The sequence below is a fragment of the Macaca nemestrina genome, chromosome 6 (assembly GCF_043159975.1).
Source record: "Macaca nemestrina isolate mMacNem1 chromosome 6, mMacNem.hap1, whole genome shotgun sequence".
Taxonomy (NCBI): Eukaryota; Metazoa; Chordata; class Mammalia; order Primates; family Cercopithecidae; genus Macaca; species Macaca nemestrina.
This window is the reverse complement of record NC_092130.1, coordinates 25,384,276-25,400,952: the sequence shown is the minus strand read 5'-3', so window position 1 is coordinate 25,400,952 and position 16,677 is coordinate 25,384,276. Positions and strand designations below refer to the sequence as shown.

The 16,677-nt window shown below is 44.8% G+C and overlaps 1 pseudogene; it reads left to right on the top strand.

The window, feature by feature from the left end:
• The first annotated feature begins 3,902 nt into the window (after nt 1-3,902).
• Nucleotides 3,903-6,421, top strand: LOC105482621 (cytochrome c oxidase subunit 7A2-like, mitochondrial pseudogene; annotated as a pseudogene).
• Nucleotides 6,422-16,677: the final 10,256 nt, after the last annotated feature.

Here is a 16,677-nt window from a genome sequence, read left to right as displayed (position 1 = left end):
GTACAAAAATTAGCTGGGTGTGGTGGTGCGTGCCCGTAGTCCCAGCTACCCAGAGGCTGAGGTGGAAGGATCAATTGAGTCTGGGAGGTTGAGGCTGCGTGAGCCGTGATTGCACCACTGCACTCCAGCCTGGGTAACAGAGCCAGACTCTGTCTCAAAAAAAAAAAAAAGAAAAAAAAAGGTCCCAATGTTAAGACTAGCTTCCCTAGTCCCTAGCTGTGTGACATTTAAAAGTCAAAGCCTCCCTGAGCTTTACTTGGTTTATCTGCAAAACAAAGTTGTGGCTAATAATTATATATATAGCACATATATATATTTATATATAAATATGTATATATAATATATAACATATATAATATATAACACATATAATATATAATTTATATATTATATATAATTTATATATTATATATAACATACATAATTTATATATATATAAAACATACATAATATATATGATTATTAGCCACAACTTTGTTTATATATATAATATATGTAATATATATAATAACTTGTATTTTTAATTGTGGTAAAATACCTATAACTTAAAACGTATCATCTTAACCATTTTTAAGTTCACAGTTCAGTAGGCTAACAATTGTATTTAAGTATAATTTTAACTATACCAATATTACCCCCACTAGCCTGGCAGAATCATGGTGAGGGTCAACTGAGAAGGATGTGAAAATGCTTTGTAAGGTAAAATGTCCATTGCAGATATCAGTTGCTATGGTGGGCATGACTCCATTCTCTCTCTGTTTCCTGCTCTGGGGCTTGGACTTCAGATCCCTTCAGTTCTAACATTTTGTGGAAATGTTACTTCTTACCTGGTAGAGATTTCCATCTCAATAAGGAGTCAGACTTTACACCAAAAGCGTGGAGTTTTCTCTAGTGAATCATCAGCATAATCATACACATAGCAGTTTGGTTACTTTTCTTGTCACCCTATGGAGGAAGCCATTGATGAAGTCTTCCTGGCTTGGTGATCCTGGTGTATCTCCATAGCCGTATCTATTTATTTATTCAAACATATTTATCCAGTCCCTTCTAATTGTTAGGTCCTGTTTGAGGTCCTGGGAGCACAGCCTTGAACAAAAGAGACAAACTCCCTGTCCTCATGGAGCTTACCTTTCCTTGGGGAAGGCAGGCAACAAAGTAGATATAAAATATCAAGCAGGAAGTTCAGCCTGCAACTGAAGTCCTCTAGCCTCACTCTGGTGCTTTGAAACAAACAGGGCTTTCAGGAGCTGCTGATAAAGGAAGAGGATGCCAGCTGGTAGGCTGAGGCGGGAAGATTGCTTGAGGCTAGAAGTTGGAGACCAGCCTGGACAGCATAGTAAGACCCCTTCTCTACAAAAAATTTAAAAATATAGCTAGGCGTGGTAGTGCACGTCTGTAGTCCCAGCTACTCGGGAGGCTCAGGTGGGAGGATTGTTTGAGCCCAGGAGGTGGAGGTGGAGGCTGCAATCAACTATGATTGTGCCATTGTACTTCAGTCTGGGTGACAGAGTGAGACCCTGTCTCAAAAAAAAAAAAAAAAAGGATGTCGAATTAGTTTAAAACAGGGCTGTGAAATTTGGTAAAGAGGGGACGACTCCGTTAAAAAGAAGAGGAAATAAACATTTCTTGAGGCTTTCTGATGTACCGGGCACCCAAATTACCATAATTCATTTATAATTTTGCATTCATTTGGATATTGGTCTAGCTGCCTTAATATAGAACAAAATAATAGTGGCTTTAATGAGGCAGAAGTTAATTTTTCTCTCAGATATACAAGTCTGGGCTAGTGAGTGGTTCTGTAGAGCAGAGCAGCAATATTTCCCTAGGTTATTCTAGAGCCTGGGCTCCTTGTATTCAGCTGATGCACTGTGTATGTCCCAGAGCACTGCTGCAGTGGATAGGGTCAAAGATGATGCACGCCACCCTTGATAATTGTGTTGCAGCCAGCAGGAAGAGCAAAGGGAAATGAGGGCATGCCCCCTAGTCTTAAGGGCGTGGCCTTGGAGTTATAGACATTACTTTCTCTTATATTTCATTAGCCATAGGGTTGTCAGATTTGGCATATAAAAATGCAGTACACCCAGTTAAATTTGAATTTCAATAACCATACTTTTTTGTACAAATGGGGCATACTTATACTAAAAAATTATTGGGCCAGGCACAGTGGCTCCCAGCACTTTGGGAGGCCGAGGTGGGTGGATCACTTGAGGTCAGGAGTTCGAGGCTAGCCTGGCCGACATGGTGAAACCCTGTCTCTACTAAAAATACAAAAATTGGCCGAGTGTGGTGGCATGCACCTGTAATCCCAGCTACTCGGGAGGCTGAGGCAGGAGAATGGCATGAACACGGGAGGCGGAGCTTGTAGTGAGCCGAGATCACACCACTGCACTCCAGCATGGGTGATAGAGCAAGACTCAATCTCACACACACACACACAAAAGTATTGGACTTTTAATTTGGGACATACTCGTACTAAAAGATTATTAGTTGTTTATCTGAAATTCAAATTTAACCCTTCATCCTGTATTTTATTTGGTAATGCTAATTGGCCAGAACCTGGTCACATGGACACACCTGGCTGCAAGAAAGCTTGGGAAATGTAGTCTTTAGCTGGATGGCAATGTGTCCAACTACAGCTTGGGGGTTTTTAATTACTGAAAGGGAAGCAGGGGAGAATGGATATGGGGGATGTGGTGGGATTAAGGATGTATATGAAGTAGGTACTAGCATCATCCTCACCTTGCAGATGAGGGAGACGCAGAGTCAGGACTGGAATCTAGGTCTGTGTCAGTTCACTGCTCTGCCAGGAGGTGGCGGGGAAGGCAGCTTTGAGAGATGGCGGGAGTTACTCAGCCAGCCCTTGATTCTGACATTGTGGCAGGAGCAAGAGGAAGAAGAACCCAGGCTGAAGAGGACCACTTTCTCCACCTTCTCCTGCACTCTTCTTAAACACTCAGTTCTGTCTGAGACCCAAGATCTAAGATAGTCTTGTTTGTTATTGGCTTCAATAGAATAAAATCTTGTCTCTTCCACCATGAAAAAAATAAAAAGAATACATGCTCCTGGAAGTTGGTAGCTGTGACAGCAATAGAAGTGTAAACTCTATGGCTAAGCACGGTGGCTTACGCCTGTTATCCCAGTACTTTGGGAGGCCAAGATAGGCAGATCACCTGAGGTCAGGAGTTGGAGACCAGCCTGGCCAATATGGCAAAACCCCATCTCTACTAAAAAAACAAAAAATTAGCTGGGCGTGGTGGTGCACACCTGTAATCCCAGCTACTTGGGAGGCTGAGGCAGGATAATTGCTTGAATCCGGGAGACAGAGGTTGCAGTGAGCCAAGATTGCACCATTGCACTGCAGCCTGGGTGACAGAGGGAGACTCTAAGAAAAACAAAAAAAAAGCTGTAAACTCTAGGAAGAGGAAAGTGCCTTTTATTCTTTGTGATCCTCAGGCCCTGGGTTGTAAAGGAAAGAGGTTTTGGAATCATGAGGGATTCATACCTGGTTCTGAATCTATTTACCAGCTGAGCCTTGTTTTTTTGTATCTGCAAAGTGGGACCGTAACACAGCTGCTCCACATAATTGCCGAAAGCATTAAAAGCGAAAATGTGCTTGAATCTGAAGGCTCCAATAAGTGCGATTCATTTCCCTTTCTTCTGCACGAACAAGGCAGCCGTGGTCGAGTGGCTGCCTCTTCCACTCTGCACCTGCAGTATCATTTTGAGCAGCTCTGAAAATTTCCCCTACCTTCTCCAAACAAAAGGGAAAAAGAATTCATAGATAGGAATATGATAAATCAGGTTCAATACTCATTGCCATGGCTACTACATGAAGTACCGGAATCAGTTTCAAAAAAAAGGAGATAATTTATTATAAAGATGTAATACAGTTCAGAGCTCCGATGCTGAGGGTGAAGGCCAATGCGGGAGATAGTTCAATTATGTGCCTGTCCACTGAGGACCCTGTGCTCAGGTAGAAGTTGCTATTTGGACTGCTGACCTCCAATCAAAATCAGTCACATTTTTGACCCTCTTGATTCTGTCAAGCCAAGAGGATAAATATTGAATCACTGAGATTTCCTCATCATCTGCTCAGGAGAAGACATAATCCCTAGCTCATTGATTGAGTAGGTTTTGTTTAGAGTGGATGTGAGGTGAGTATAGGCAGAAAATTGGCCCGTCAAGGAGACAACAGCCAAGGGGCAGCACAATAGCAAAATGGGAAGTCAGGGTAGGCATGAAAAGGTGAATTATCTCCAGCCTGTGCTTTGGGAATTCATCCCCTATCTATAAAATGAGTAGCTCTCAACTATGTGCCTATGAGAAATCTCCTGGAGGAGATTCCATTTATATGTAATATCCGGAAGACGTAAATCCGTAGAGACAGAAAGCAGCTTAGTGGTTTCGAGAAGCTGGGGAGAAGGTGCAATGGGGAGTGCTGACCTGATGGGGCTTCCTTTAAGGGTGATGTAAAGGTTTTGGAACTAGATAGAGGTGGTGGTTGCACAGCATTGTGAGTGTACTAAATGCCACTAAGTTGTACCATTTAAAATGGTGAAATTTATGTTATGTGAATTTTATCTCAAAAAATAGAAACAAAAATAAACAAAACCTCTCTCAGATCCCTTTCAACCACATCGATGCTGTCAAGGCAGCCTCTGGAAAGATAAAGATAGTGGCTGGGCTCTGACCCTAGGGCAATGCCCAGGGCTAAGTGTTGTGGGGATGTGGGTAGTCCTCACTCCCTCTGACCTGTTCCTCTTCTTACCCCTCACAGAAGAACCCACAGGGCTGCCTGCACCAATGCCAAGTGGTTAAGAGCATGGGTTTTCTGGGGGCCTTAACCTAAGTGTGAATCCTGACCAGGCCACCGTTGATGGTGTGAATCTGGATGTTAGAGAACCTCTCTGAGCCTCAGTTTCCTCACTTGTCTAATGGGGATGAGAATATCATGCTTTTGTTAGCATGAACTAAGTGTGTAAAGCATGTAACACAAGGCAGGGAGTATTCCTACCATTCAATAAATGGTAGTGGCTATTATAAATAATAATTCTGTTATCTGTTGTATCTGCCTGAGCATAGTATTGATTGCCAAGATCCAGAGGTAGCAAGAAGTTTTGTCTTCAGCTAAATCCTTTAAACACAATCCCAAAGCCCAACAGCCTATTGCAGGGTGGGAGGAGTAGAGACTTGGCAACAATTGAAGATATTACTGTCGTAGTTTTTTTGTTTTAAAAAGATCTAATAAATAACGTTCTTCTTCCCTGTCTGAGTAAGTCTTAAACCAACTGAAAAATAAGACAAAAGGCAGCTGCTCAGGCAGCAGATGCTGGAAGCCAGGCCCTGGGCATCTTGCACTACAAATTTAGTGGCTTCAAGCAGAAGTTGGTGCGAGCATGGGCTTCGAAGGCCTAAAGCCCGCAGGGATTAAAGCCTGTAGTTTCCCTTCCCCTCCCCTCCCCTTCCCGTCCCCTCCCCTTCCCCTCCCCTCCCCCTCCCTTCCCCTCCCCTCCCCCTCTCCTCCTCTTCCCCTCCCCTCCCCTCCCCTTCCCGTCCCCTACACCTTCTCTCCCCCATCCCCTCCCCTCTCCCATCTCCTCCCTCCCCTCTCCTCCCCTCCCTCCCTCTCTCCCTCCCTCCCTCCCTCCTTCCTTCCTTCCTTCCTTCCTTTCTTCATGGAGCTTTGCTCTTGTTGTCCAGGCTGGAGTGCAGTGGTGTAAACTTGGGTCACTGCAACCTCCGCCTCCCGGGTTCAAGCAATTCTCCTGCCTCAGTCTCCCAAGTAGCTGAGATTACAGGCACCCACCACCATCCCTGGCTAATTTTTTGTATTTTTAGTAGAGACAGGGTTTCACCATGTTGGCCAGGCTGGGCTCGAACTCCTGACCTCAGGTGATCCACCTGCCTCTGCCTCCCAAAGTGCTGGGATTACAGGTGTGAGCCACCGTGCCCAGCCAAGCCTGTGGTTTTCACAGAAGCACCACCTATATCATGTTTGCCACACCAACTAAACTGACCTTCAATTCCACTGCATGTGAATCTGCTGGGAAAAACAAAGTTCTAGAACTGCAGAAGTTTTTCCAGAAATCTGACAGTGTGACCATCCACCTGAAACAAGGCCTGCCTGATCAAATGCATTACGGGACAGCCATGGGGCTGAACTGTGGGAGGGACCACCTACTACCTGATTGCCCTCTACGTGCCTTCAGCCCCAAAACTAAGGAGTTAGTTAGGTTGCAGAGGACTAGTTTGCTTTTTGGTGTTAACCCTTTGAATTTTCCTTTTTCCTTTTTCTTTTTTTTTGAGATGGAGTCTCACTCTGTTGCCCAGGCGGGACTGCAGTGGCGCCATCGTGGCTCACTGCAACCTCCACCTCCTGGGTTCAAGCCATTCTCCAGCCTCAGTCTCCCAAGTAGCTGGGAGTACAGGAGCCCGCTACCACACCCAGCTAGTTTTTGTATTTTTTAGTAAAGACAGGGTTTCGCCATGTTGGGCAGGCTGGTCTCAAACTCCTGACCTCAGGTGATCCTCCCGCCTCGGCCTCCCAGAGTGCTGGGATTACAGGAATGAGCCACCTTGCCCAGCGTGATTTTTCATTTTTCATTGTTTCTGTTAATTTTTTTTTTTTTTTACTTGGATGGCTTACTTAACATTATTGCAAGAACAATAGAAAGATACGAAGACAGTGTTTCAGTTTGTTTAGGAAAAGCATATGGCTTCAGAGCTCATTCGATGGTTCAAACTATCATTTAAAGAAATGATGCCATGCTCGATGCTTGTGTTCCTGATTTCCCTGGTGGTTCTGGATGCAGGTTGCCCACGGGCTTATTCACGTCAGTCTGTGCTAAGGACCTTAGGGACTTGAGGTTGCATTTTTGAGCATGGGGTAGAGAAGCCTTTTTGGATTTGGATACAGCTGAGGAAAGAAGACAGAAGCCAAGGCCAGGAGCATGAAATGAGGGGCTCAAGTTAGTAGTCACCTTGGGAATTTTTCTATCTTATAGTAAAATCTTAATAGAAATTATCTGTTGTCTGCCTGTATTCATTGGGCAGTTCATTTCAAAAGGCTACTGGCCTCATCTCTGATCTTTAGTGAAATTGTATGTGTAATGCTGTGTATTTATTCCACCATGGGAACTGAGAACACCTGTTTAGTGTTGCACTTTAGACTGGTGTCTGCCTTGCTAATGCAGCTGTGCCACTAATTCTCTGTTATCTTTTACAAATATTATGGCTTTAAATTATGACTTATTTTGACTGTGGAATAAATACATGAATGAAAAAAAAAAGAAAAATAAGGCTGGGGAGTTATAACTGATTTTGAAGATAAATGGGATTTCATATTGCTGAACCCCCGAATGAGACTTCTCACCCCACCATAGACAAGGCTGGATCACTGGACAGCTGCCCAGATTGGGCTCTGTCCCTGATAAACTTACAGTGTGAAGAAACAGAGGGCATGCTAGCCCCTTGCAATAGGGCGCGTTCCTAAGCCCACCAAACAGGGCAGGCACTCTACTCTAGGAGAGAAGCCAGGAAGGCCCTAGGGGACCATCCTCCAAATGAGAAGGAAAGTCATGAGAGAGACAGAGAGATGCCTCTTCACATTGTGTAGCTATAGGCCTGTCCGAGTGGTCTCCATGACAAGGCAGGGGCTTCCTAGACAATGGGATAGCTGTCCTACTTCTGTCCCCACATGGTCTGACATGGGGAACGTCACTCTACTGCTGGTGACCCTTCCCTTTACATTCAGTAAGAAGTCCTTTGTTACAAAGGAAATAGAACAGCAAACAAATAAACACAAAACCTGGAAACAGCCTAATTTTGCCCAACATTAGGGGAATACAGTAAATTATAGAATATCCATTCAATGGAATAAGAAGCCATTTAAAAAAGCTGTTTGCAAAGGGCTTATAATAATGTGGGAGTTATGTGGCATTATGTTATAATGTCAAATGAAAAGAGTATGATATAGAATTGCACATATAGTATGAACTTGGCTATATTAAAACCTCACTAAGATTATACATAGAAAAATGAACAATTTGGGAGGAAGTTTCCAAAATATTCACAGTGGCTGCCTTTTTGGTTAGTTTTTTCCTATAGCTTACAAATTTTCTATAATGAGCATGCATTTCTTTTGCAATGGAAAAACCCAACTTTATTAAAAAAATAAAACTTTTTTATAACGGCAAGGGTTACTCATTATCAGTCAAATCAACAATTTAGAATTTTATAGATTCATAAGATTACAGAATGCTAATGCTGCAAGGGACCTTAGAGATTGTCCTAGTTTAAAAATTAAGACTGGGCACGGTAGCTCACACCGGTAATCCCAGCACTTTGGGAGGCCGAGGCGGGCAGATCACGATGTCAGGAGATTGAGACCATCCTGGCCAACATGGAGAAACCCTGTCTCTACTGAAAATACAAAAATTAGCTGGGCATGGTGGTGGGCGCCCGTAGTCCCAACTTCTTGGGAGGCTGAGGCAGGAGAATCGCTTGAACCCAGGAGGCGGCGATTGCAATGAGCCGAGATCATGCCACTGCACTCCACCCTGGTGACAGGGCGAGACTGTCTCAAAAAAAGAAAAAGAAAAAAATAATTATTATTGTTATTATTATTTTTGTGAGGGAGGGTGACAGATCCCCTTCAAGGATCTCCTAGAAACTACGACTTACTTCCTGAGAACTTTTTTTTTTTTTTCCTGAGAAGGAGTCTCACTCTGTCACCCAGACTAGAGGGCAGCAGCGCCATCTTGGCTCACTGCAACTTCCGCCTCCCGGGTTCAAGCAATTCTCCTGCCTCAGCCTCCCAAGTAGTTGGAATTACAGGGAATTACCCCACCACGCCCAGCTAATTTTCTGTATTTTTAGTAGAGATAGGGTTTTACCATGTTGTCCAGGCTGGTCTCGAGCTCCTGACCTCAGATGATCCGCCTGGCTTGGCCTTCCAAAGTGCTGGGATTACAGGCGTGAGCCACCGCGCCTGCCCCCTTCCTGAGAACTTAACACATTTAAACAACTATCATTTAAGTTGCTCTTAGTTTTCAGTTACAGAAAGCCCTCCTCAAAGCTGCTAAAACAATGAAGAAAATTCACTGGCTCGTGTAGCTGAAAACTTCAGCCACCTCTGCCTCTTAACAGTTACATCTCCACCACCTTGTCTCTCAACAGCTACAGCTGCAGAAAAATCTCATGCAATTGGTGGAACTTATCTTGCAACTGGAATCTTAACTTTGAGAAAAACGGATTAGGTTTCCAGTCTCTCCAGGTGCAAGGAAGACGGAATGGCAGTTGAGAAAGCCAAGCCACGGATTCTGCCATGAGGGATGCACGAATACTATGAGAAAACAGATAGAGGAGCAATTGGTCATCAGTGTGGTCACTGCACGGCCTTCAGCAAGCCCCTTCCCACTCTGGATCTCCATCTCCTCATCTCTAAAATGAGGCTGTTCAATTTTGTGATTTGTAAGGGCCTCTTCAGTCCAGCTATTTCAGAAGTCTGTGAAAGACACCCTAGCTCTGACCCAGAATTAAACAATTTTCTTTCTGGGAGTATTACCTTCCCAGCCGACAGGCCAGCCCCACACACATTTGAACATAATCATTAAACACCGGCAAGAAGTGCCACCCCACATACAGTTTAATAATTCACATTCCAATCCAATTACTGTGAGTTACATAAACAAGGGCTTATTATAATATGGTTGCTTCCTCTGAGTAAGCAGCGTTTTTAGAAAGGAAATTACAATGATTATCTTCAAGATACAGGCATGAATAATATAATCATTCCTCCTCCCTCCTTGTTTTTATCGTTTCCTTTCATGCTGTCTCAGATGGGAGGTCTCTAGCCCGCAGCGACTCAAGGCAGCACCTCTCCCACCCTGGGCCCTTTCAGCTCCTGGACAGAGTTCCTCCCTCTCTCTTCATTAGAACCCATCTGTCCTGGGTCCTTAGGGAACTTAGGGATTTCTTAAGTGTCCCACTTATTATTTATTCATCTCTGATTTACTTTTTTTATTATTATACTTTAAGTTCTGGGATATATGTGCAGGATGTGCAGGTTTGTTACACGTGCCATGATGGTTTGCTGTACCTATCAACCTGTCATCTACATTAGGTATTTCTCCTAATGCTATCCCTCCCTTAGCCCCCCGACCCGCTGACAGGCCTCAGTGTATGATGTTCCCCTCCCTGTGTCCATGTGTTCTCGTTGTTCAACTCCCACTTATAAGTGAGAACATGTAGTGTTTGGTTTTCTGTTCCTGTGTTAGTTTGCTGAGAATGATGGTTTCCAGCTTCATCCATGTCCCTGTGAAGGACATGAACTCATCCTTTTTTATGGCTGCCTAGTATTCCATGGTGTATATGTGCCACATTTTCTTTATCCAGTCTATTATTAATGGGCATTTGGGTTGGTTCCAAGTCTTTGTTATTGTGAATAGTGCTGCAGTAAACATTATGTGTGCATGTGTCTTTATAGCAGCATGATTTATAAGTATACATGGTACCAGTACCATGCTGTTTTTGTTACTGTAGACTTGTAGTGTAGTTTGAAGTCAGGTAGCATAATACCTTCAGCTTTGTTCTTTTTGCTTAGCATTGTCTTGGCTATATGGGCTCTTTTCTTGTTCCATATGATATTTAAAGTAGTTTTTTTCTAATTCTGTGAAGAAAGTCAGTGGTAGCTTGATGGGGATAGCATTGAATCTATAAATTACTTTGGGCAGTCTGATTACTTTTGCATGTGAGTGGAAGAGTTTTGGGGAAAAAAGCAGCACAATGATAGTCAGTGGACTGTGTGCCTTTGGGCATTCATAACACTTTCTGGTCTCCAGAGTTCTATTTCTAAAATAAGGTGATTGAATTAGACCAGAAATTCTTAACCTGGGGAACATGGGCAGGCTTCAGAGAGCTTAAGAATAAAGCTCAGTTATACATAGTAAGTTGTGTGTGTCAGGGACATTCATATCCCCAGTTTCTTTTTCTTGTTTTGAGTTAAAGTCTCGCTCTCTCAGCCAGGCTAGAGTGTAGTGGCACAACCTTGGCTCACTGCAACCTCCGCCTCCCAGGTTCAAGTGATTCTCATGCCTCAGCCACCCAAGTAACTGGGATTACAGGCATATGCCACCACGCCTGGCTGTTTTTTTGTATTTTTAGTAGAGACGGGGTTTCACCATATTGGCCAGGCTGATCTCAAACTCTTGGTCTCTAGTGATCTACCCATCTCGGCCTCCCAAAATGCTGGGATTACAGGTGTTCCCCCCAGTTTCTATTTAGGAAATAATGTGGTCCCCAGGGGCATGAATTCCATATCAGCTTCAAGGCAGAACAGGTGATCTAGCTAAGGCAATCAGCTCTCTAGGTATCCCCTCACATTTTTTTATTTTTATTTTTATTTTTATTTTTTTAGAGACAGAGTCTTGCTCTGTTGCCCAGGCTGGAGTGCAATGGTGCAATCTCGGCTCACTGCAACCTCTGCCTCCTGGGTTCAAGTGATTCTCCTGCCTCAGCCTCCCGAGTAGCTGTAATTACAGGCCCCCACCACTACACCTGGCTATTTTTCATATTTTTAGTAGAGATGGAGTTTCCCCATGTTGGCCAGGCTGGTCTTAAACTCCTGACCTCAGGTGATCTGCCCGCTTCATCTCCCAAAGTGCTGGGATTACAGGTGTGAGCCATCGCGCCTGGCTGATTTTTATTTTTTAGATGATGTCTCATTCTGTCACCCCAGCTGGAGGGCAATGGTACAATCATGGCTCACTGCAGCCTCGACCTCCCTGAGCTCAGCCTATCCTCCCACCTCAGTCTCCTGAGTAGCGTGAGGCACGTGCCATCACGCTCGGCTGATTTTTGTATTTTTTTGTGTGTGTGTGTGAGATGGAGTCACTCTGTCACCCAGGCTGGAGTGCAGTGGCACGATCTTGGCTCACTGCAAGCTCTGCCTCCCAGGTTCACGCCATTCTCCTGCCTCAGCCTCCGGAGTAGCTGGGACTACAGGTGCCGCCACCACACCCGGCTAATTTTTTGTATTTTTAGTAGAGACAGGGTTTCACCGTGTTAGCCAGGATGGCCTCAATCTCCTGACCGTGATCTGCCCATCTCGGCCTCCCAAAGTGCTGGGATTACAGGCGTGAGCCAATGCACCCAGCCTAATTTTTGTATTTTTTATAGAGATGGAGTTTCGCCACATTGGCCAGGTTGTTCTCAAATCCCTGTGCTCAAGTGATCCAATCTGCTCGGCCTCCCAGAATGCTGGCTGGGATTGTAGGTGTGAGCCACCACGCCTGGCCAGGATGACACCTTAATCCAATGTGAGTAGTGTCTTTATTAGAAAGAAGAAAGGCACAGAGGGGAGAATGCCACATGAAGACACAGACACAGAGAGAAGATGGCTGTGTGAAGAGAGAGGCAGAGATTGGAATGATGCTGCCAACAGCCACGGAACACCTGGGGCTACCAGAATCTGGAAGAGGCAAGGAAGGATCCTCCCTTGAGGCTTGTGAGGGAGCATGGCCCTGATGACACTTTGATTTCATATTTCTAGTCTCTGGAACTGTGAGAACAGAAATCTCTGCTGTGTTAAGCCACCCAGTCTGTGATTCTCTGTTATAGCAGGCAGCCTGAGCAGCCTGACACACCGCTGTTGCCAGGAGAATGGAGGAAGGCAATTGGCTAGGCCGAGGGCATATGGCCACCCCATGTGTCATGCTCACTCAAATAACCAGAGCTGTGAGAGAGGGAAAGCTGGTCCTCTAAAGGAAAACTGAGGAGCAGTTTCAAAAACAGGAGAAATGGAACCTTGCATAGGCAAGAACTGGACGTGTCCACTATAACATTTAATGCCCTATTTCAGCTGGGCGCGGTGGCCCACGCCTGTAATCCCAGCACTTTGGGAGGCTGAGGTGGGTGGATCAGGAGGTCAGGAGATCGAGACTATCCTGGCTAACACAGTGAAACCCCGTCTCTACTAAAAATACAAAAACAAAATTAGCCGGGCGTGGTGGCGGGCACCTGTAGTCCTAGCTACTAGGGAGGCTGAGGCGGGAGAATGGCATGAACCCAGGAGGCAGAGGTTGCAGCGAGCCGAGATTGCGCCACTGCACTCTAGCCTGGCAACAGAGAGAGACTCCATCTCAAAAACAAACAAACAAACAAACAAACAAACATTTAATTCCCTATTTCAGGTCCTCAGTACTTCTTGCCTGAGTTCCTGATGGAATCGCCCAACTTTCTTCAAGTTTTCCTCCTCTTCTCTTTCCATCCTATTTTATACAAGATGCCTCATTTTTGGTTGTGCTCTTACCACGCTCCTGTGCAAAATCCTTCGAAGGTTCCCCAAACCAACAGAAGAAAAATCCTGCTCTTTAAACTGACCTTGACAGGCATTTTCAGGGTGGCTTCCAGCACCCGCCATCTCCATATGTAGAAATTCGATTTGCCCTCTAAAGTCTACATGAAATGCCGTCTCCTCCAAGAAGCTTCCCAGATGTTTTTTTAGTTGGAAGTTTTTACTGGCTTCTGAACTTTTTCTCCATTTTCATTAAGGTACTTGTATTAGTTCGCCAGGGCTTTCATAACAAAATACCATAAACTGGGTTGCTTAAACAATATAAATTAATTTTTTCACAGTTCTGGAGGCTAGAAGTATAAGATCAAGGTATCAGCAGGCTTAGTTTTCCTGAGGCATCTCTCCTTGATTTGTAGACAGCTACCTGCTTACCAGGTCCTCTCATGGCCTTTTTTTTTTTTTTTTTTTTTTTTTTGAGACAGAGTCTCACTCTGTGGCCCAGGCTGGAGTGCAGTGGCACAATCATGGCTCACTGCAGGCTCGATCTCCTGGGCTCAAGCAATCCTCCCACCTCAGCTTCCCAAGTAGCTGGGACTACAGATGCATGCCACTATGCTTGGCTTTTTTCCCCCCTTTTTTTAAAGAGATGGGGCCAGGCACAGTGGCTCACGGCTGTAATCCCAGCACTTTGGGAGGCCGAGGTGGGTGGGTCATTTGAGGTCAGGAGTTCGAGACCAGCCTGACCAACATGGTGAAACCCCACCTCTACTAAAAATACAAAAATTAGCTGGGCATGGTGGCGGGCACCTGTAATCCCAGCTACTCAGGAGGCTGAGGCAGGAGAATCGCTTGAACCCAGAAGGTGGAGGTTGCGGTGAGCTGAGTTCGCACCATTGTACTCCAGCTTGGGTGAAAGAGTGAGACTCCATCTCAAAAAAAAAAAAACCCAAAAGAAACAAAAAAACAAAAAACAAACAACAACAACAACAAACCCAAGGAGATGGGAGTCTCCCTGTGGTGTTGCTGGTCTTGAACACCTGGGCTCAAGTAATCCTCTTGCCTTGGCCTCCCAGAATTCTGGGATTACAGGCATAAGTCACTGCAACTGGCCTTTCTTCCTCTTATAGAGATACCAGTCATACTGCATTAGGGTCCCATCCTAGATGCCTCATTTTAAGTTGCTATTTGATATCCTATACCAAATACAGGCACATGGATTAAGGCCCACCGATATGACCTCGTGTATTCCTGAATACCTCTTTAAAGACCCTGTCTCCAGATAAGGTTACAGTCTGAGGAACTGCATGTTGGCACTTTGACATATAAGTTTTGATGGGAGGACACAATTCAATCCATAACAGCACTTAAAACTTCCTATTTTATTTTACAGATATTTGTGTCCTTATTTTAACTCCCTTAGAAGGTGATAAGCTCCTTGAAAGCAGGAAGTATATCTTGTCTATATCCTTTTATCTCCTATAGTGTTTAATGGACTTTCTTGGACTTAGTAAATGCTCAAAATTTTTTGCTGAGTGAATGAATTGTATATAAAACAATTCTTGATTAATAATAATTTCTCATTTTCCAAATTTTGTATTAAAAAACTATATAGTGGAGATAGCATTGGGCTTGATGTCAAAGACCTGGGTTCTTTTCCCAACTCTGTCACTTTCTAGTTGTATGCACTTGAATAAGTCACTTAATCTCTCTGGGACTCCATTTCCTCATCTGTAAAGTGGGAATAATAACACTGTCCTGTTTGCTTTACAAGTTGTTAATGAATATTAATAAAATAGTTTAGTTACCCTCAAAATATTTGGGGGCACCTACTATGTACCAGGCATTGTTCTGGGCACTCGAGATATAATAGTGAACAAGCTGGGCCAGGTTCCTGTTGACAGAGGATTTTTCCCTTGGCCCCTTTGCTGGACTCACAGCAGCGGTGCCCTGTCTACTTGGCCTGCCACACTCAGCCCCTTCCGGGAGGGAGCACATGAGCGAGCCAGTGTGGGATCTGGCTGGCCACTCTGAGCATGACACAGGAGCAAGCTCTGTGTGGGGCCCATGGCCAGACCAGGTGCAAGGAGCCCATAATACTGAAGCCCCAGAGGGAGTGTTAGGGTGCTAATTAGCTCTTTTAGTTCCGCCATACATAGCCTGATGGATGGTAGCATGTTAGCAGCTCAGTCAGCCCCTGGCCCCATCATGTGGAATGGCTGCTCTCTGCTGGCAGGGGCAAAAGGCCAGTGTGATAGCCTTTTTGGGTACCCATTCTCAGTGGGTCCCAAGCTCTTGTCCAGCATCCAAGAAGAATGAGGATATGCTGACAATCAAAGAGTGAGCAAGGCAGGGAGTTTTATTGAGTGATGAAACAGCTTTCTGTGGAGAGGAGATGTTCCCCTAACTGAATGTGGGAAAGTCTCCCCCAGTATGGCTGAGTCCAGGGCTTTTATGGGCTCAGAATAGCAGGGGCAGGCCGTACATGGTATTGGAAAAGGCAACTTTCGATTGGTTAAGAGGCATTATTCAGAAAGACTCAATAGGGAAAGGGTGGGCAACCTAGAACAGAAGTTCTCACTCTGGCCTGTGGGTTTCATCCGGGACCAGCAGTCTGATCTTTCAGACTTCAGGCTGTTTTTTGGCTTAAAGGTGGGGTTTCACTGGTGACCTGCCCCTATCTGCCTGGCATTTGGTTGCCTCCTGTTACTATCACTGTCCTCATTCTTGTTCTTGTGGGGAAATAGGTGATTAACAAGAAATTATTAATGATGAGTACCCAAAACAATTTCAGAAAGTGCTAAGTTCAATGCAGACTATAAAGCAACGTATGTGATAGTGGGGGCTTACCTCCTAGAAAGGAGCTTAGGAAAGACCTCTCTGAGGAGGCATTTGAGCTGAAATGTGAAGACTGAGAAAGAAGTGGCTATTCTGGGGAGTGAGAGGTAGGAGGGATGAGTATTCCAGGCAGAGGGAGGACAAAAGGCCCCGAAGCAGGAGAGAGTGAGTGTGAATATTCAGGTAAGCTAGTAGGGTAATGACATGTAAAATATGCAGCTCAGTCAAATGCAAGGATTCCCACCCATCACCGAAAGACCCTAGGGTGGGGGTTTTATTTCTGACTCATTGGTGGTGTACAGCTGGGGCATCATTTCCCACGTATGCAGCCTTGGGCATATCGCCTTGCCTCTCATGGTTTCTCCTTCCCTGCCCTGCCTGGCTGCCAGTGTTGGGAAGGGGTCAAATGTGACCATGTGGGTAAAGGCACTTTGAAAATATGAAGCACTGTACATTTTCCAGGTGGTATCATTATTTGAAAACATGTTACCTACGATTAGGGATTTGGACTTTGAATTCTGCAAGTAGCTTGCTGATCAAATGTTCTG